The following is a 23,220-nucleotide window of genomic DNA, read 5'->3' as shown; positions in this document are numbered from 1 at the left end:
CTGGGAGCGCCTAGCAACAGCTGCAACACTGCTAGCGACCGCTGGCGCCCAGCGACCACAATGTTAGTAGCGGCCTGCTCCGGGAAAATTGTGCATGGAATGAAGACGCGCCCAGCGACCGCTAGGCAATGCGTGGCGACCACTACCCAGGAGTCAGAAGCCTCGGACCAATCCATAGTGACCGCTGGCCAAGATGCAACGGTCCGCTGCCAAAACGCGATGAGCAGATTTGCCCTAATTTCTCTCCAAGATTTAGCATATTTTGCAACCCTTTTTCCTTATTTGAGAAGGGGCGATTTCTCCCCTCCTCAAGCTTCATCATTAGAGATCTTCTTTTTGCAACATATTTCCAGAGTTTAAAAGTTAGAGTACTTCATTGTGCAAGGAGTTGAAGAAGGATTCAAGATCATCAAAGCTACAAGGATTCAACCTTTGGATTTTATTTGCTTTAGTTTTATGTTCCCATTGTTTTCCCTCCAATCTATATTTATAGATTATTCCATCATGTGTAACTAAATTAAAAGGATTCTAGGGATGTGTTAGTAACGACTTTGGTTATACAATTCATTTTCTATTTAATATTCATTTTGTTCTTACTTTGTTTCTTCCTCAAGTTAATGGATAATGCTTCATGTTTGAGTGACACACTCTGTGATGAATTAATATAACTTGCTACATAATCGTGAGAGGAGGTTGGCGAGTTAGATCCACTTAATAGACACTACAATTAGCTTCCTTAAAAACGGCACTATTAATTGAGAGTGAGGACTTTTCAAGGGTCTTAGGAGCTTTTAGGAGATACGTATTTATGATTGACAACCCTAATGTTTGTAACCAACGTTTGCATCGCATGAGCATAAACTAGGTGACTCGTTCTATGAAAGTAAGAACTGTGCTAGGGTATTATAGTGGGAATTTGTACAACCATAACTGTGAACGCACATCCCTGGAATTCCCTTATCTCTATACTTCTATCTCTGTGTTTTATCTGTAATTAGTTGTTTATTGCTTTCAAAATTTGTTTTCAAAAATCAAAAATCTTTTGGTTCCCCAAATAGTAATTGAGTTTTAGTAGAGGATAGATAGTCTGTGTCTGTTTTCTCCGTGATTGATATCTGGTACTAACCTTCAGTGGGCCGACGGACAAGAGGAGTTGCCCGGCGGCGGCGGCAAGTTAGTGTTTAGCGGTTTCCACCAATTAGAGGGAGAGATAGAGAAGGAAATGAGGGAATGAAGGAAGCAGTTGGCGCTGCTCACCCGCGAGGTGTGTGAGGCGGCGGCGGTTAATGGAGAGAGACGGTGAGAGAGAGTGAGAGTGGCGCATCATGAGTTAGGGTTTCATAAAATGTGGCTGTTATCTACTAATTGGGCTCTAATTTGGGCTTTTAGTATATGATATAATTTCAGCTGTAGTAGTGTAGTAGTAGTATAGATTTTATAATTAATATTTTTATTTATTTAAATAGCATTTTAATTTGGATGTTGAACTCTATTATTATTATTATTATACTTTAAATGGTTCTAATTTAGACTTCTAAATTATTGTATTTTGTATAATATATATTTTAATAAGTTAAATTATTTTTTAATTGAATAATCTGAGTTTTAAATTTGGGTGTCATGACTATAATATTATTATGTCTTAAAAGTTTGGTTTTATTTGACTACTAAGTATTATTATTATTTATTCGTTCAAATAGTTGGTTTTATTTGAATCAAATATTAAAGGGATATTGACATCTAATATCACGAAACTTTCAAAAAGTTGGGTTTTTCCCACGAACTTTAAAATTGACAAATAATATCACGAACTTTACACCGTGTTTGTTTTTTCCCACGAATGAAAAAATTCCCAAAAATAATATTATGATACGGATTTTTTTTCGTAATTTCTCGACAACAATTTTGAAAGCTTCAAGTTTTTCAATCTTTGAAGATAGTTTTTCTTGAAGCACACCCTCCAAAATTATTCTTCAATCTATTAAAATAACATGAAGTTTTTCATTCGTGGAAAAAAACAAACTCGGGGTAAAGTTCATGATATTATTTGCCAATTTTAAAGTTCGTGGAAAAACCCAACTTTTTGAAAGTTTAGTGATATTAGATATCAATATCCCAATATTAAAATAGTATATAATCATCTACTAAAATATGAAATGTTTCTATTCTTTTTACTTCTCAAAAATTTGGAATATGTTTATACTGAATTCAAATATGGCTAAACCAAATAATTATGAAACACCAATAAATAATTATATAAAGTGAAACTAAATTAATATCATTATCAAACAAATAACAATATTTGTATGTCTTATTCTATTTCATCCACACATCTCCTCTTTTGTTATTTCTTTTATTTTATACTACATTCATATAAAAAAATAAAATAATATATAATCATCTACTAAAATATAAAATGTTTCATTGAGAGTGGGTCGAGAGAAGTATAATTGTACAAATAATTTTTTCTCGTTGTTTATAATATTACAAATACTTATGTTAATTACTCCCTCCGTCCCCTATTAAGAGTCACACTTTTCCATTTCGTTCCGTCTCCAATTAAGAGTTACACTTCATTTTTACCATAAATAGTAAGTAGGTCCCACATTCCACTAACTCAATCCACTCACATTTTATTATAAAATCAATATAAAAAAATGGGTGTCACATTCCACTAACTTTTTCAACAACTTTTCTTTACATTTCTTAAAACTTGTGTCCGGTCAAAGTGTAACTCTTAATCGGGGACGGATGGAGTAGTTCTTATCTATAAATATATTTGTACACTTATTTACTCTATACTATTTATTATAAATTAATATATCTTCATTATTTAAAAATCTTTTGTCATGTGCATAGCACAGGTGTAAACACTAGTTAGTAAAATAAGAGAGAGGTAGAGTGAAAAAGTAAATAAAACATTTTTAGTGGAGAATGAGTCCCACCTCATTAGAGAGAAAAGATTTCTAAAATTATAAAGTTCGTATTCTTATGGGTCGAACTAAAAAGAAAAAAGTACATATTCTTGTAGGACGGAGGGAGTATTACATTTCTATCTTCATGGCAAAAAAGTGGAAAGACATTTTTTGGCTGTAAATACACAAACTACACAAATTTTTAATATTTTTTTTATTTTTTTTCTTAAATTTTGTTTTTTCTAATCTAAAGAACTTAAAGATTTTCTAATTTTTGTTCTGTAGAATAATTTCAACCAAATTAATGGTTTTTGTGAATCTCTCAAATTTAACTATAATCTAAAGTATTTGTTTAACTTTTTTATAGATAGTTTTAGCTTTAGCAGCAAATGATTGCTATGACAATTGAGAAATGAGCAGAAACTGAAGAGCTTGTATTGAATTTTGAGAGAGATCAGAGATTACAAATTGTGGAGAAAACTAAGACTAGGGAGATGAAACGATTTTATCCCCTTTTACGTAGTTTGAAAAGAAACAAACTATCGGCTATCATATAACTAATCTGACGGCCAGGATCTAACCTCTTCTTAGTAATGCATACGACGACTACTGGAGCTTCTTGAGCTGAATTGAGCTGGATGATCACTTCATCTCTCACGAAATGCAGCCGCACATCAATGTACTTGCTCCGTTCATGAAAAACTTGTTGCTTTACTAGACTCAAAGAACTGTTGTTGTCACAGCCTATAGCAATGACTTCTTGCTCCACCCCAAAATCAGCAGCAATCCCCTTTAACCAAAAGCTTTCTTTCACCGCTGATGTTTGGGCGATATACTCGGCTTCAGACGTGGAAAGAGCCACCACATTTTTCAAACCCGATTTACAACTTATAGCTACTTGATACGATCCTTAGATATTTCAATTATTTAGTATCTATTATTTTACCATATCCTTTCCATATCTTTGTTTTCTTATTCAATAAGTTAGGATAGTATTATAGTACTATAAGTAGGAGAGCTTGTTATCATTTTATGCATTCAATCAATTAATGAATTATTATTTCTCCCAAAGATAACACGTGTTTTCCAATCCTAATTTGGATTCCCTCCGCCGATCCTAATTGGACGCCGGAGTCTTCTATCAGCCGCCTAGTTATCGCGTTGCCCGATGGGAAGAACCCGCGCACAACTCAAAACTATTATTTCCACCGACCCTGTGCTAGGGCGACGGAGCAATTTCGATCGCCGAGCGCCAGCCGCCAATCGCCGTTAAGGGAAAAGACATTAACATTACTCCATACATGGTGAAGATGTATCCAGATTCAGACTTTCTAGTATCAATACTCCCTACAAAATCACTGTCACAGAATCCTATCATAGCATCACTTTCATTACTGGCATCAGCCTGGAACAAAATCCCAATATTCCCAGTGATAGGCTAGTTTTTGTCACTCGGAAATGATCATCATTATGTTAAATATTCGCATGAAAAAGATGATTTTTGGCAGGGAATGGATCATTAAGTTCAGAAGCTGTTTACTGAAGGCACGAAGAGGAAAACATGCAAGAAAGAGGGCAAAATGACAAGGAATGGAAGAAAGTGAAGGAAGAAGGAAAAGAAGACCCAAACTGCCCAAGCTGTTTGACTGGCCAGTTTGAACCTGATGGAAAAATGATTAAAGCCACCTCCACACACTTATCAAGGACAACTCTGACTTGCTACACACGCCCATATCTTCTTTCCTTAAAAAGTAAAAAGAAGGAAATATATTTTATTAGATATATGCATGAAAAATACTTTAACTTTCCAACAACCACTTATCACTTTAGCTTTAGTTTAGTTTAGTTTACCCTCTCTCTATGAAACCTTTTCTCTCTTCCTTAAGAAGAGAGATTTCAAGCTCAAGACTGCCAAGATCTTTTATTCACCATGGGTTAAAGCTTGTAGTAGATTTTAGTTTCTTTAATGCTTTAATTTCTTTGTAGGTGTTGAAACTTATTTTCAACATATTAACTCTTTAGTTAATGGTTGTTGGATGCTGATCTTTAAGAGCTTTGGTGAATTTATTTATCTAGTGTTAAAACATTTACTCTAGTTCTTGTGTTCTTTAGGTGAAAATCCTTGTTTTTAAACTGTATCTTCCTTAGCTTTTTACTTAGTTCCTTTTGCTTCTGAACCTAGGAATACTCATGCAAGATGCTACTTTCGTTTCATTTTCGAAAAGGTCTTATTTTTGCGAACTGTAAAATTTCTCGCCACTTGATACGATCGGATTTTGCATGGTTTTAAGGCCATTGTTTGGTCTGTTTTTAATGTAAAAATCACAATTCATGTCCATATTGTGTATGCTTTATCTATTTTGGTATTTTGATGTGTTTTGTAAGAAATGTGCATATTTGAGTCTAAACAGGGAGTCAAAACGCGAAGTAGGAAATCTGGAGATTCTAGGAGCGTCCAGCAACAGCTGCAACACTGCTAGCGACCGTCGGCGCCCAGCGACCACAATGTTAGTAGCGGCCTACTCCGGGAAAATTGTGCATGGAATGAAGACGCGCCCAGCGACCGCTAGGCAATGCGTGGCGACCACTACCCAAGAGTCAGAAGCCTCGGACCAATCCATAGCGACCGCTGGCCAAAATGCAACGGTCCGCTGCCAAAACGCGGCGAGCAGATTTGCCCTAATTTCCCTCCAAGATTTACCATATTTTGCAACCCTTTTCCTTATTTGAGAAGGGGCGATTTCTCCCCTCCTCAAGCTTCATCATTAGAGATCTTCTTTTTGCAACATATTTCCAGAGTTTAAAAGTTAGAGTACTTCATTGTGCAAGGAGTTGAAGAAGGATTCAAGATCATCAAAGCTACAAGGATTCAACCTTTGGATTTTATTTGCTTTAGTTTTATGTTCCCATTGTTTTCCCTCCAATCTATATTTATAGATTATTCCATCATGTGTAACTAAATTAACAGGATTCTAGGGATGTGTTAGTAACGACTTTGGTTATACAATTCATTTTCTATTTAATATTCATTTTGTTCTTACTTTGTTTCTTCCTTAAGTTAATGGATTATGCTTCATGTTTGAGTGACACATTCTGTGATGAATTAATATAAATTGCTACATAATCGTGAGAGGAGGTTGGCGAGTTAGATCCACTTAATAGACACTACAATTAGCTTCCTTAAAAACGGCACTATTAATTGAGAGTGAGGACTTTTCAAAGGTCTTAGGAGCTTTTAGGAGTTACGTATTTATGATTGACAACCCTAATGTTTGTAACCAACGTTTGCATCGCATGAGCATAAACTAGGTGACTCGTTCTATGAAAGTAAGAACTGTGCTAGTGTCACGACCACAAACTTCCTAATGATAGTGACTGCATCTAAACGTGATTCATTAGCACCTTAGAGTCAAGGGATGAAAAATAAACATGATTTAAAAGAAGAAGCCTAGGACAAAAGTCTCACAGGTGAAAGTGAAATGGGACAACATAAAGTCAGAGTGCGGTCTAGGTTCACAATCCTTCTAACATAGAATCCTATTACAGCGGAAACGTCCAAGACAAGGCAGTATGTATGGAGACATACTACCCTGGGCTACCTATTGACTTATTCGAGGATTCATACCCAACACCATCGCCTGCCCGTCCACGTTCAACCTGCACATTTAAAAAGAAACATGCAGGGCTGAGTATTTGATATACTCAGTGAGCACATTGCCAAAAACAGTTTTGATTTTAATTGTCAAGCCACAGTTGAGAGATTCACGGGGTACTTTTCCTTTCATAAGAATTTTGATTGCGCAATCACGTATCATAGATATACCATATCTGATCATTGTGTGAACCGGGAATGTGGCCACATTCCACGACGGTCACTGGACCGGCCAACCCCTTTTGTTAGCTCACGGTCCCCTTATGTGTACACTAGTCCGAGTAGGGTTTGCGGCCCTACTGGGACCCGAATTCGATTTAACATAAATTGGCGTAGCCAAGCAGATAGGTAATCATAAAACAAAACATGGCATGACAACATATTTAAACAAGGATTTCACATTTTCATACTAAAATCACATTTCGAATGGATGCCCACCTCAAAAGCTAAAGCTCCTTCCGGAATTTCCTTAACTTGGTCTTAGATGACGTTCGAAGACGTCCCTTTAGGAAAGTAAAAAGATACTTAATTAGACTTTTGAGATATCCATTAAGCTTAGACATGAATGCATCCTAAGTGCGATGATCATTTTATTCTTCCTTTAAATTTTCTAGAAGAGTCCTAGAATCCTTGAATATTAATTAAATCAGTAGATTTAACTAAATTAGAGGAATTGTTCACTTAACTAGAGGGTGCTACCTCGCATGCCATTTATTTAAACATACTAAAATTTTGGCTCGCGGTCTAAAATACTCGTTAGCGTATCGTAATTTCTTAAAATTAATCACTTGAGCACTCTTGCCAATTTTCGGAAAAATTAGACTTATCTTCGTGGAGTTAACTTTCGGACTCTTAATTAATAAATCCGTAGTATAGCAAAGCCCATGATTTAATTAAATTCCTACTTTAATTTAATTAGTGGCCCAAGACATTTATACATACTCTACTGGCCCATCTCTTTAATTAATATGAGGCCCAAACTCTAGAATAAGGAGAGGCCCAAACAAAAAATAAAAGGGAGAAGCCCAAAACATCTCACAAAACCATCGTCTCTCCCTCATTCCCATCCCTAATTCGAAACCCTAAAACAGAGAGAGAGAGAGCTCGGCGGCGCCTCCTCACCTTCCGCCGCCAGCCGCTCCGATCGGCGCCTCCCCGTGCGTCGCCGGAGACTCAGCCGCTTTCCCCTCCTCTCTCTCTCAACCTCATTTTTGCAAACCAACTCAAAACCCTACTCCAACTTTCTCTTCTCTCTCGGCGGCATCGCCGCCTCACCCGCTCGCCGCCATCTCGGCGTCAACGCCGCCATCTATTGACTGGCGACGATCTCGTGCCTCTGTCGTTGCTGGAGGATTTGGAATCGATGCCGCCGTCGGTCGCCGCCTCTCCTCTGTACAGAACTGCCACCGCTAGTGTGCATGCACCGGCGGCAGCTTCGGCCTCCACCCCGCCTTGCTCCGCCGGCTATCGACAGGTGAGAGGATGAATTTTGACTCCCCTTTACATTTGCTTTATTTTCTTAAAATTTTGTCTAGGTTTACAAGTTTTGCAAAAACTATTATGTAGGTTTGCAAAGGCTGTGGCTTTAGTGATGGATTAGAGGTGTGAGGTTGTCAAAGCTGTCTCCCGGGTACTTTAGAGCCGTCGCCGGAGACTGTCCAGCCGGGTAACCTGCCGCTCGTGGGGTCCCCGTTGCCGTCTACGGTGGTCTCCGAGGGATCCCCTCGTTCTTTAAGCTACGTTCTCAATTCCCTTTCATTTCTATGAATTTTGTTGAGATTTAGGCAGTAGTTATGTTGGTGGCTTTTGATTATTGTGATTTGAGTTTGTGATTTCTGAGATAAAACTAGCTCACTGGAATGAGCTCGATTTTGGGGCTAAAGTGTTGATCTTGAAAAGGTTATAGCTTGCTACTGAAAATTAGCATAAAGGCAGCCTATTGTGCTCTTGTTCCAATTATGTGTTAAGCTCTAAGAATGCTACTACTGTCATGAGATTCCTATAGCCATGGTTCTATATTCTTGAGCTAGCATGATGTTCTAACAAGGGCAGGGGGTGTGCTTGTGTCATATTGGCTGTGGTTCTTAAATTGTGGTGCCTCTATAAGATGACATGAAAATTGATTTGTAGGAGAGAAAGGGGTGGAGGTGTATTACCTCTGGAAAGGTTGAAGGAGTGGCTGTCTTTGTTGAAATTCTCGGCTATGTGCCACTCTTCACTCTCTATCTTGCTGAAAATTTGAAGTGTGGGTGAAAGGAGTTGGTGTGTGGTGTGGAGGGGGATTTATAGGCAAATTGTGGTGTACTCTTGAGCCTTAAATGGCTGCTGCATCGTTTGTTGTCATGCTGCAGAAAATATCACTTTTAGTGATCTCCTTGTCTCTCCTTCATGGCTGCAAAACTTGCATCTTTATGAGTAACTAGTACTAGTTATAAATTGGGGTTTGTTGGGATTTTGGCAGAGATTGAATCTGGACTCTTTGGCTCCTTGCTAGCTATTCTTTTGGTGGTTTATGGAGTATGTACTCGTGAGAAATAAATGGCTGATGTGCAATAGTTGTTGCAGGGCTGACTTGCCTTCTATGGCAAATCCTTGGTCCTCTATAACTAAGGGAAATGTTGTTCTTTTCTTCAATTAATAGCCCCCTTTATTTTCTTTTGATTCCTAGCCACTAAACTTGTTTTTTTACTTATTTTGTAGGTGAAAGAAAAGGCTTGGCTGCCTTGCTGCTGCTTTGAGACGTGGGCCATGCTATCCCGGGCTCGACGGCTCGTTCGGATATGGCGCGGTGATAGTGCAGCGTGGGCTCGGGAAAAGAAGTCCAAGTGCAAGCTACCCTAGACTTTATTTCCTTGAGCTTTTGGTTCATTCAAGAGTATTGTAACATTAATATCCCATCCCATCCTTTTGTAAGACCATCATGAACTTCCAAAGAAACAAATTTTTGGGCATTATGTGGACCTTTTCTTTCGGGAACACTTGAATAGCATTCCTTTTTATTCCGCAACGTACATTAGTTGGTTTAGTTCGTTTGATTATTTCTTTAACTTTTACTTTGCAATTAACACTATTAAGTTCATCAAAGGCTCGAGTTCCATTTATTTTCACGAAACAAGAGAACGATAGATTTCTAGTTCGACGTTAACATATATGAAAAGATAATAAAAGAAGCGGGTGCTACAGCTAGGGTATTATAGTGGGAATTTGTACAACCATAACTGTGAACGCACATCCCTGGAATTCTCTTATCTCTATACTTCTATCTCTGTGTTTTATCTATAATTAGTTGTTTATTGCTTTCAAAATTTGTTTTCAAAAATCAAAAATCTTTTGGTTCTCCAAATAGTAATTGAGTTTTAGTAGAGGATAGACAGTCTGTGTCTGTTTTCTCCGTGATTGATATCTGGTACTAACCTTTAGTTATACTATTCCCACTCTGTATACTTGCAGCTATTTATAGTGCTAATAAAAAGTGCATCACCACTATGTATGAGTTGCTTAGTTTGACAAATTTCTCCATTCACGTTCCATGTTAATTGCTTTCTCTACTTTTATTTTAATTGCACTCTAGTTCCCACATTAGTTTAAGTCTTGTTTATATTTCGTATTCCATATCCTACTCTCAATTTAAAGTATGGCGGCATCGCCAAAACCTCTTAATTGTAGAAATACATAACGGATGTTATCGTTCCTCGTGGGTTCGACACCCTAACTTATCATATGCTAGTACTTTGGAAAGTGGGAGCTTATAAATCTTGTTGAATAGAAAGGTACATGTGAAAATAACACGCGTGCAAACCCCATCCCTTTCACCTAGCTCCCTTGAGATATATGAGAATCCACCTTTGAGATAGCCAATGATCTCTACCATGGGTGCTCATGAATCTGCTAGTAGTGCTAATTGCTTGGGCCACATTTGGTCTGATCCCAATCATGGCATACATCACACTCTCCATAATATTTGCATAAGGATTGCCTGCATCTCCAGCCTTTCCTTCTCACTCTTTGGTGCTTGTTCCACGGACAATCTGAAATGTTGAGCCATGTGGGTTCGTGTCACTTTAGAATCTTCCATTCTGATACCTTTTGATTAATCTTTTAGCCAAATTTCCTTCTTTTTCCTTTTCTGACTATATTCATACCCAAAATTCGCTTGGCTCCACCTAAATCCTTCATGTCAAAAACTGAGCTTAGATCATCTTTCACTCTCTGAACTTCTTGTTTTGATGCACCTGCCACCAACATATCATCTACGTTTAGTAGCAAGTAATCAACAACAACTCCTTTCTTCCTTTTTATATAGACGTACCCATCATATTTGGACCTCACAAATCCATTTCTCAGCACATGCTTATCAAACTTCCTATGTCGTTGTCTACTAGCCTGCTTGAGGCCATGTACACTTTTCTTAAGTAGGAACACCTTGTCTTCCATTCCTGGCTTAACAAACCCTTCTGGCTAAAACACATAGATAGTCTCCTCTAGACTCCCATGCAAAAATGCGGTTTTTACATCCAACTGCTCAAGTCCCAATCCATCTTTACAACAACAACCCGTACTTGTGGTTTGCAGTAGGAGATGCATTCTCCTTATTACAGAACTTGTGGTGCTTGCTCGATAGGGGTTCGACCCTTATATAGCAATGATTCAGTCAATACCTCGTAGATATAAAGCATAAAATTACGATTCATATATGCTTTGGATACCTATCGATCATGGTTGCAGTGTCAGTTCGAAAATATCTATGTATCTCCTCACTCCACCATCATCAATCCTCGACAAAGAAGAAAGTCGGGGGCTCAAACCCTAAATTCTAATTATCGAAGTCGCCACTATCCCCATCCTAATCAGACACTTGTTGTAGTGGCAATTCTAAGAATTGACACTGTGGAATCGTATGAGACAATATCACAAAATTAGAATTTTTTTTTTTATAATAATACATTACTCCCTCCGTCCATGAATAAGAGTCCCGTTCACTTTTTTGCACTTGTTTTGTAAAAATGATAATAAATAGTTAAAGTGGAGAAATGATAAAGTAAGATAGAGAATAATGTAGATAAGAGTCTTGTCAACATTATTCTTAATCTTACTTTATCATTTCTCCACTTTAACTATTTATTATCATTTTTATAAAGCAAGTGCAAAAAAGTGAACGGGACTCTTATTCGTGGACGGAGGGAGTACAATCTAGGGGTATCTATATTTTGAAAATGGCAACATTAAGTCAGTGACATCCTAAATCTTACTCCATCCATCCCTTAAAAATATAAACTTTTGAAGGGGCACAAATTTTAATGCACAAATTGCAAAGCAAGAGAGAAAACTAAAAGTGATTGAAGTACTATTAGCTGAGTCTCAACTCGGTAGAGAAAAAATATTTCCTAAAATAGAAAGTGTATAATTTTAAAGAATGGACCAAAATGAGAATAGTTCATATTTTTACTAACTTGTGGATTATATTTTTCAATTAATTCCAATATGAATAATGAGCTTGTAAGTTTGAATTATAGAAGTAAAATTATAAAAAAATGATAAATAAATATTTTTCTCTTTTACTAGCAGAACTTTTGTGGCGAACTATTTTCCGTGGGTAATCCGCCACTACCTTTCTGGCGGAAAAGTTTCCGCCACTTATATTTTAGATTTTAGCAGCGGGTATATATTGTCGCGGTTCAGTTCTGCCACTAAATCCGCCAGTAATTAATTCTTCACTGGCAGAAATATGAGATTTAGTGACGGATATTTCCACCACTAAATAGCAAAAAAATTTATATCATAGGTGTAATTATTAAAGTAGAATTTCATTTTAAATGAGTTAATTTATTAAAATAAAATTGAGTTTCTTTGAAATTACTTCTTAAAAGTGTTAAAATATTTTAAAAGTCTAGGTTGGGCTGACGTAGATGTCAATATATTTTTAATGGGCTTGTTTAATTAATACGAACTAAGAAAGAAAATTTCGACGTTCATTATTAGAAATAATTTAAGAAGAACATTTTCGACTCTCCATCATATTTGGACAATTACAAAGTAATTTAATTTAAGGAGATGGAGTACTTTAGTGCAGTTGAAATTATTATTAATGTTATCCAAAATTACTGCTCCTATCTTTTTAGAAAGAAGTACTGTACGTTATTATTTCCTCAGTCAATGAAATTTTTTACATATTTTCATTTTCACTCGTCCACGAAATTTGTCATATTTCACCTTTTACCATTTCTGGCAATAGACAACACATTCCATTAACTAATTTTTATTTACATTTTATTATAAAATTTATATTTAAAAATATAATCTATTTTCCACTAACTTTTTCAACTCATTTTCCACTTCATTTCTTTAAAACCGTGCGGTCAAAATGTGACAAATTTAAGACACGGGTGGAGTAATATTTTACTTCGTAAATAGTCATTAATTTGTATGGACTTCAGAAATTAAACAAAAACACTTTAAGACTAAGATATAGATCAACATTTTAATGTGCTTTAGTTCTTAATTTCAAGACTACTAGGAAGTGGACCATCGCCGCTCCTCCATACATATAAGCTGTTGAGATTGCCTTTTTTAGTAATTTTTGTAAGGTCAAAAGACAAAAAGAAGACAAAAAGGATCTAGTTAATAGATAAACCTTCAAATAAAATATTGAATTATTAATATTGTAAATTCTGAGAGTAGAGAGAGACGTGGGAATTCATCTTTTTCAAAAATTGATATAAAAGCAAAAGAACATTAGTTTCAATTAGTCCCTCAATCTTTTTTCATGATTAAAAACATATTATAGAAATTTGTTGTATTTAAATTGAAATAAAATATAATGTCCAATCTAAATATACCCAAAATCATTATTAAGACTTTATGAGAGCCCTTTTAACTGCTATACCAATAGTATGATACATGCGCCGCCTCTACCAGTAAATTAATTACCCAAATAAATAACGAGTAATGATCTAGTTGTCCTTTAACACAAAGCCAATAAACATATTTCCAATCTCAAATGATGCTTATGGTTTAGTAGGGTTTGATCTAATTTATTAGTTGTCTCGATAAATAGACCATCGTTAAACTAAAACACTGATTCAAAAATTAAAGTCTAAAAAAGTAAACAATGATTTCACTACAGTTCGCTACAGTTGTTCATGCATTAACATTTCATCTCCTCCAAATCATTCCTCGTATCCAATCAAGGGTACCAGCACTGCAGGAAAACGAACCGTACAAGGGCCAAACGCAGGGTGCTTTTCATCTCCACCACGTTTAATGCCTAGGGCGTGTTTGGCGGGTGCCACAGTTTCAGCGAATGCGGTGAAAAAAGCAGTTGAAGAAGCGTTAATGCCCAAACATGTCGCTATAATCATGGACGGAAATGGAAAGTGGGCTAGAGATAGAAAGTTGGTTGTTGGAGACGGCTTCAGAGCCGGTTGGCAGAATCTCGACGCTCATTTCCAACTGTTGTGACCTCAGAATCAATACTCTAACAATCTTTGCCTTTTCCAACGACTCTAAATGGTCCCAAGTCAGTATTCGTCGTTTTCTCTTTTCTTTTTTGTCTTTATACTATTTCATGTGTCCCCTAAAATTAGATACTTTCGAGACAATTCAAATAGATTATTATGTGGGACGATTCAAAAAATGGCAAAAAAAACATTTTTTTTGATGATGTATAGACTAATTGAGATATGAGTCATGACTTTAGAGATATGTTATCAATTGAATACAAGCATATATGACTATATGTTCCATAATAGTAGTTCTACTTATTTTTATCCTGTTACAGATGGAAGTGGACTTAATGATGAGATTTACAGAAAATTACATACGAACAGATGTCAAGGAGCTTATAACAAGGTAATTTTAATTATTTTTATTAAATGGGCCGTCATACTAACTCATTTAATCTATTTTTATAAGTATAAAATTAAATATAAAAATATGACTAATATTTTATTATAAAACTAGTATCAAGCTTGTGTTATGCACAGATTAATAGTATATTTTTAAACGTTAATTTTCAATTTTAAATTAATTGAACAAAATTAGAATCAATATTAACAATGAATAAAGTAACAATTTTAATTATATGAAAATAAAAAAATCTATGCAAATCAACATTGAAGCATAATAAATTTGAAACAAATCACATAATATAATGTTTAAACATTAAATCATGGAGTGGAAAGATAAAAATATAGGATCAACTATAAAGTAACATAGATGGACTAAAAATCTAATCATTACTATTAAAAAAATATTATAATTATTAAAAACAAAAAGAAAGAAATGATGGTAACATCGATCTAAAAAAGAAACATAGTAATGGACTGACAACCAAAAAAATTGAGGAAGCCTCGAGCTCATTGAACATGGTGTAGAATGGTTCTATGGCGTGATGGTGTCAAGCTTTCCTTCTATAGTAAGAGCAAAAATGGTATGCTTGAGTTCTATAAAATAAGTAGGAAAAGCAGCCAGCAAATGAATCAGCAATGATTGCAGCGAAGATAGGGATAAAAGTGATGTTTCCATTGACATAGTTGGTGATTTTAGCAGCATCAGTGTCTTCAAAATGGAACTCATCTCTCGGGAATGTAAAAAGGTTGGCGCATAATCCTGATGAGAATGTCAAACAACCCATTGTTGTTGTTTCACCACAACAAAATTAAACATTAATTCAATACTTGTAAAAATGGGTTAAGAATTACTCCCTCCCTCCGTCCTACAAAGATTGTCCATTTTTCATTTCCGTCCGTCCCACAAAGTTTGTCCCATTTCACTTTTACCATTTTTGGTAGTGGACCTCATATTCCACTAACTCATTTCTACTCACATTTTATTATAAAACTAATACTTTAAAAGTAGGACCCACATTCCACCAACTTTTTCAACTCACTTTTCATTACATTTCTTAAAACCCGTGCCGGGTCAAAGTGGGACTATCTTTGTAGGACGGAGGGAGTAAAAGAGACATGAAAAAGAACCTGTGATGAAAGGGAAGGTGATCCATCCGCCACGAGCGCGGTGCAGAAGTGCTTCACTCTCCATCATCAATCAATTCTCACTCTAACTTGATTTTTCGTTTTCTCCAAATTGTTCCAACTCAACTTTGTTTCCACACAAATGAAGAGAAGGAGATGAAAGTAATGATGAAAATGAGGGTATGGAAGAAGCGGTCATGGAGGAGTGGGGAAGTTTTCAGTAAATGGGGTGAGGTTGCCTACGTGTATCAAATCAATAATATCTATTTTAAAAATAAAATTTTCTTAAATACCCCAAAAACTCCCCATTTATATATTGTATAGATGAGTACTCCATGCTGACTCATATATTTCATAATATTAACCTTGTGAGTAACTGAAAAGTAATCAAACTAATCATTCTTTTGGAAAGACATGGTATACTATTTTCGATGATTGGAGACAAAATCAAAACTACCAGTATCTCTACAGTCGTCGATTTCTTGGGCTGAGGAGACTAGCAAATGTAACAAAGGAATGAATTTGGTAATGGCGGCGAACTACAGCGGCCGCGACAATGTCGTACAGGCCACCAAAAGGATCACCGCCAAAGTAGAAGGAGGGATTCTAAGAGCCACGGACATCGACGAAGTCATGTTCGAACAAGAACTGATGACCAACGCCGTCGAATTCCCAAACCCTGACTTGTTGATTAGGACAAGCGGTGATCTCACAATCAGTGGCTTCCTTCTATGGCAGTTGGCCTATACAGAATTCTACTTTGCAGATAAATTGTTTCCTGATTTTGGTGAAGATGATCTTCTCCAAGCACTTGCTTCTTACGGTTGCAGGCAGAGACGCTACAGCCATCGGAAGAATTAATTAATGCCTAGTTTTTCCCTTTAAAAGTATTGGGTTTTCTATGTCTCCATTTTCACTATGATAGAAAATTTACGCTAAAAGTCTCATTTTTAACCGGCGCGTATTTTAAAGTCTCGTTTTCACCTTATCTCTGATAAGGTATTTCCCTTGTAAGATACGTAAATTCATATATTCATTCATTCATTGACTGAAGAGAATAATATTAGTCCTAGTTATAATACTAATACTAACTTAATGAGCAAGACAACTAAGATATATGGAAAAGATATGCAAATCCCTAATTAAACTAACTAAATAATGCAACTAAATAATTAAATACTAAATATATCAATCTCATACTCTTTTGTCGCAAGTTACTTGAGTCGTATTCCATTTTGTGTTGTCCCAAGTTACTTGAGTCATTTATCTTTTTGGCTAAAAACAAAACATTTAATCACATTTACTTTATTCATTACCCTCTCTCCTCTCTCTTACTTTATTCTCTCTTCAACTTTATTTAATTTACTAAACACAACTTTTTTAAATTTCGTGGCTAAAAGAAACGCTTCAAGTAACATGGGATGGAGGGAGTATTTGTTAGATAACCAATTCAATCATTTCAATGACTTTAATAAAATATATCCTTGACTTGGCAAATGACTTAATGCTCAAATAATATAAATAATTTTAGTGTTCTCTCTAAATTCTATTAAGGAATGAATATAGTTCTTGGCTCAAGTATTCTTTCCATTTGTCTAATGATGCACCCAACATAAGTTTGTGTCCTACTCCTACTCCTTTGGGATGCAAAACGTTACACAGTGTCGAATCAAAAGAATGTTATATACTAAGAATGTTATATACTACGCCAACTAATAAATTGTAGACACTTAACAAAAGAGTTTAATAGTATGGATACCAATATACTCTCCCGTGTGTCCATGTGTTCGTCATAGATATCTAATACTCCCTCCGTCCCAAAGTAGTTGAGTCGTATTCCTTTTTGGGTTATCCCAATGTAGTTGAGTCACTTCCTCTCTCTTACTTTATTCTCTTGTTACTATACTCTCTCCTATTTAACCTTTAACAGTTCAATTTCTTAATTCTCGTGCCCAAAAGAAATGTTTCAACTATCTTTGGAAGGAGGGAGCATCTTGTAATTGAGAGAACAATTACATTCAGACCACATTCTAACCTATAACTTATCATCAATCTTCATTCTTGATAATCATTGGTAACGGCAATTTTAGAATTGCACTATATCATAATTTTCTCAAGTCGATAACTATAGTCGTAATTCAACCGAACAAACATATATATAGAATAAAACAAACATTCAAAACAACTATCCAATTTTCTTAGAATGTGATCAAGTAATAATGTCTCAGTACAAAATATTTTTAAGACATACTCCCTTTGTTCATAGTAGTGAAATCATTTTGTTATTTGGTACATCATAGTAGTGGAGTCATTTCCCATTTTAGAAAAAGTTAACACATTTCTTTTCACTTACTTTACTCTTTCTTACTTTATTCTTTCTTCATCTCTCTACCTTTTTTCATTTCCTACTTTATTATTTATTTACTTAACTCACTTAACTAAACTTTTTTTAAATCGTGTGCCGAAAAGAAACGCCTTCACTACCGTGGAATGCAGGGAGTACAAACTTTAACTCACATTAAATGTCATCTACCAATATGTTTAACACATAAAGCCTCGAAATGTTTGTTGTGTTTTGCACAAGTTAGAGATGGTAAAAAGTACAACATCGCGTTTAATTATGATTGCATAACATATTGAAAACTTCACTTTTTGAGAGGTAGAGATTAGACAAGCGTGTTTAAAGACTTCAAAATGACTCTGAAAAATCAATTCAGTTGACTGATTAATGTTAGCACAACAACCTTGAATACAAATCAAGATATGATCAAGGTGAAGGAAAAGAAGCATGATATTGCTCATGCTAACAAAGAAGTGGCAGAGTGTGCAATGTCATCAATGAATTCTCATCCAATGTATCCTACGTGGAAAGAAGTGTTGACTAAAGGATCCTAGCTTGAAGATAAAGAGCTCCTGCTATTTTGTACTGCATTGCATTAAGTTTTCAATTACTCTAGTTTGGCATTTAGCTGGTTTGTTTGGTAGCTTAGCTAGGGTTTAGGATGAGCTTCTAGTCTCTTCCAAATCATAGTATATATAGAGATGTAAATAAAACTCATTTCAAGTAATCTGAAACATCATCAGTCAAGCACTATATTCAGAGCTCTCATATTCTCCTGTTACATTAAATTTTGTAGCTTAATGAGTTTATTGGCTACTTCTATCATGGTATCAGAGCCTAGGATTTGATCCTAGGCTCTCACCCTCTTCTTTCCCTTTCTCTTTCACTCTTTTTTATATCCTTATGGCTGAAAGCGATGAATTTGGATCTGGAGAGCAACTATACAACAGCTCTAATGTTGCATCTCTGCATGTTTTTCCCCAAAATCATCCCATGTCCATAAAGTTGTCTGAGGATAACTACCTCATTTGGAAACAACATGTCTTATCCGCTGTGCGAGGGTATGGACTTGAAGGTTATCTAACTGGAGAGCAGACTCCACCTCCCAGAATGATAACTCCTGCCAGATCCACTCAAGCTATCTTAAATCCAGCATTTATCAACTGGAATATGCAAGATCAGAGGCTATCCCATTGGCTTCTATCATCTCTTTCAGAAAGCACAATGGTGATAGTAGTAGGTCTAAGCTCAAGCAAGGACATCTGGGAAGCTTTGGAAGCAAATTTTTCAAGTCAGTCTAAAGCAAAAATCATGCAGTATAAACTGCAGCTTCAAACCGTTAAAAAGGAAGGTTTGTCCATGAGAGCATATCTCAACAAAGTTAAAACTTGTTGTGATCTTCTTGGTGCAGCAGGTTGCAGAGTTTTGCAAGATGATCATATCATGCATATCCTATCTGGGTTGGGAACTGATTATCACCCAGTGATAGTGGCTATCACCTCAAGAGCTGAGGCTTGTTCACTTCAGGAAGCTACTTCAATCCTTTTGAGCTTTGAGAGCATGTTAGAAGGCACAAGCTCGAATACCACAAATTCTGATGGTTCTCTCCCATCAGCAAATCTTGCTCAGTCCATCAACCAAAGGAGAGATTCTAATTTCAGAGATGATGGTGGAAGAAACTTCAGCAACAAAAACGATGGAGGGAGATCTTCTAGCTTCAGGGGAAGGGGTGGACGAGGTAGCCGAGGAGGTGGCAAATCTGGAAGCAACAAGCTCACCTGCCAACTGTGCCAAAAACCAGGTCATGCAGCTGATAAGTGTTGGTATAGATATGATAATGCTCCTTCTCAGCAAAGAACACAACCAAATCAGTCTCATTTTTCCAACACCCCTGCTGCTCATGTTGCACACACCCGAGGACAACATGTGTTTCAGAACACCTCTTCTCATCATCCTCCCTCTGAGTTTGGAGCTGATGCATCTTCAACATCATCTTGGTATCCTGATTCTGGAGCAACAAACCATATCTCCCATGACTACTCAAATCTGAATGCAGCTACAGAATACAGTGGAGGTAAGCTCTTACATTTAGGTGATGGTAATGGAATTCATATTGCTCATATTGGTAAATCTACCCTTAGGTCTGCTTCTAATCCAGCCTCTAGGACTTTATTCTTACATAATCTTCTTCATGTGCCTCAAATTTCCAAAAATTTGTTGAGTGTATCTCAGTTTGCCAAAGACAACAATGTCTTCTTTGAATTTCACTCTTCTTTTTGTTTGGTGAGAGATCAGGTATCCAAGGAAATCATTCTCAAGGGCACACTTGATGGTGGTCTATATCACTTTTATCTCCAGAAAACATCTCCAAGTATCAAGAGTCCAAGAAATCTTCCTGTTTTTCAAAATAAGAGCCAAAGTAGTGTTCCTGCTTCTAGCTCATCATGTTCTGATTCTGTATTTCATTCAGCCTTTGCTGTTTCTAGTTCAGCCATCTCTAGCTTAGATCTTTGGCACAAACGGTTTGGTCACTGTGCTATTGATGTTGTTAAGAAGGCTCTTAATCATTGTAATATCTCCTTTCATCCAATGAAAAACTCTACTACTTGTCTTCCTTGCTCAGTTTCAAAAAGTCATAGATTACCATATATGGATTCCATTACTCAACACTCTAAACCTCTTGAGCTTATTCACAGTGATGTGTGGGGACCTTCTCCCATTATTTCAAGAAATGGATTCAAATATTATGACTTTTATTGATCATGCTAGTAGATATACTTGGTTATAGTTGTTGAAGTCCAAAGGAGAAGTTGAACAAGTCTTTAAACAATTTAAAGTTATGGCTGAGAATCAGTTTGACACTAAATTGAAGATCTTGCAGAGTGATTGGGGAGGAGAGTTCCAAGGTTTATCAAAGTTTCTACAGGAATATGGAATTATACATAGAGTATCATGTCCCTATACTCCACAACAGAACGGTCTTGCTGAAAGAAAGCATAGACACGTTGTTGAAATAGGCTTAGCTTTACTAGCTCAATCAGGTCTTGCAAAATCATTTTGGGATGATGCTTTTGTTACTGCAGTCTTCATCATAAATAGACTTCCAACTCCAGTGTTGCACTCTATCTCTCCTTTTGAATCACTCTTCAAAACAAAACCAAATTATCTTGAACTCAAGCCTTTTGGTTGCCTCTGTTATCCTTTCATCAGGCCATATAACAAGCATAAACTTGACTTTAGGTCTGCACCCTCAACTTTTCTTGGATACAGTTCGTCACACAAAGGATACAAAACTCTTCTTCCAACCGGTAAACTCATTGTTACCAGAGATGTTGTATTTGATGAGTCCATTTTTCCTCATAATACACCTGCCTTAAATCCAATTCCTTCTTCTCCCTCATCTGATCTCAGTCCTATACAAATAGTTGCACCGGTTCTTTCTTCAATACCACCACACACCTCACAACTCCCGGTTTCTTCCTCATCCCCACCAAATTTGCACAGGCCTGATACTTCTCTCACATCTGCAGCTGTAAGATCTCCTAGTGCTCAATCTGAATCTCCCCTCCCATCTTCCTCATCATCTACTGCTCCATTACCCATTGATCCACCTTCAACTTCTTTAGATCCAGTTTCTGATGTTGTCAAACCTTGTCATCAGATGACTACTAGGAGCAAAGCAGGAATTTTTAAACCAAAAACATTCCATATCAGTCTGGATTGTATTCCAAAATCAGCCCTTGTTGCTCTTCTAATCCCTATTTGGAAGGCTGCTATGCTTGAAGAATTTCTTGCACTTCTTAGAAACAAAACCTGGATCTTGACTAAACTTCCACCTGGCAAGAATCTGATAGGAAATACATAGATTTTCAGGATTAAAAAACATGCAGATGGGAGTATTGCAAGGCATAAAGCTAGGTTGGTAGCACAAGGTTTTTCTCAAGAGCCCGGTTTTGACTTTACCGAGACATTCAGTCCAGTAGTTAAACCCACAACCATCAGATTAATACTTTCCATCGCTGCTTCATATGGTTGGAATATTACTCATCTTGATGTTAACAATGCCTTCTTACATGGTGATTTGAAAGAGGATATCTATATGAGGCAGCCATTAGGATTTGAGCAAGGAGATCCCACCCTTGTATGCAAATTAAATAAAGCTCTGTATGGCTTGAAGCAGGCATCAAGATCTTGGTTTTCAACTGTACAAGCTGCTCTTTTGGTTCTTGGTTTTTCCCAATCTAAAGCTGACACATCCTTGTTTTTCAGAGTTTGTGGAAAAGAGGTTACCTATCTTCTAATCTATGTTGATGATATGCTCATCACAGGCTCCTCTTCATCTGCTATTAAACAAGTAATTTCTCAGCTCAGTCAACAATTTTCTTTTAAAGATCTAGGGGAAGTCAAACATTTCTTGGGTGTTGAGGTGGTCTATATAGCTCAAGGTCTTCACTTGAGCCAAGGATCCTATATCAGAGAGCTATTGGAAAAAGTGCAAATGCTTGATTCAAAACCATTCCCTACACCAATGCTGACCAACCTCAAACTTTCCAAGAATGAAGGAGATCCTTTCTTAGATGGAAAATTGTATAGAAGCACAGTTGGAGCATTGCAATATGCTACGATCACCAGACCCGAAATCAGTTTCAGCGTAAACAAAGTAAGTCAATTCATGGCTTCTCCTCTTGATTCTCATTGGAAAGCTGTAAAAAGGATACTTCGATATCTAGCTGGAACAATGGACTATGGCCTTCATGTGCAAAAGACAGAATTCAAATTGGTGGCTTTCTCTGATTCGGACTGGGCAGCAGACATGGATGATAGAAGGTCAGTAACAGGGTATTGTGTATATTTCGGAAATAATCTTGTATCTTGGTGTTCAAAGAAGCAGGCAGTGGTGTCGAGATCAAGTCAGAAGCAGAGTATAGAAGCCTTGCTCATGCAGTTTGTGAGATCAGCTGGATAAAGTCTTTACTTGATGAACTTCAAGTGAAACTTTTGGAGACTCCTATTGTCTGGATAGATAATATGAGTACAATTGCATTGGCAAGTAACCCTGTTCTACATGCTAGAACAAAGCATATCGAGCTGGACATCCATTTCGTGAGAGATAAGGTAAAAGAAAAGAGATTGGAACTCAGATATGTTCCAACTTCAGACCAAATTGCAGATGTGCTTACTAAAGCCTTAGGGTATCAATTCTTCTCGCGTCTAAGGAACAAGATGACCATTTGTCCTTCATCCACGATTGAATTGAGGGGAAGTGTTAGCACAACAACCTTGCAAATCAAGATATGATCAAGGTGAAGGAAAAGAAGCATGATATTGCTCATGCTAACA

At 36.5% G+C, this 23,220-nt stretch overlaps 1 pseudogene; it reads left to right on the top strand.

Moving 5' to 3' along the window:
- The first annotated feature begins 13,675 nt into the window (after window positions 1-13,675).
- On the top strand, window positions 13,676-16,421 carry LOC125198245 (cis-prenyltransferase 7, chloroplastic-like; annotated as a pseudogene).
- Window positions 16,422-23,220: the final 6,799 nt, after the last annotated feature.

Source organism: Salvia hispanica, chromosome 2, assembly GCF_029641045.1.
Source record: "Salvia hispanica isolate PSC_SH4W2 chromosome 2, Shi_PSC_v1, whole genome shotgun sequence".
Taxonomy (NCBI): domain Eukaryota; kingdom Viridiplantae; phylum Streptophyta; class Magnoliopsida; order Lamiales; family Lamiaceae; genus Salvia; species Salvia hispanica.
Note: the sequence above shows the minus strand (reverse complement) of the source record. Positions and strands in the feature narration are given on the sequence as shown.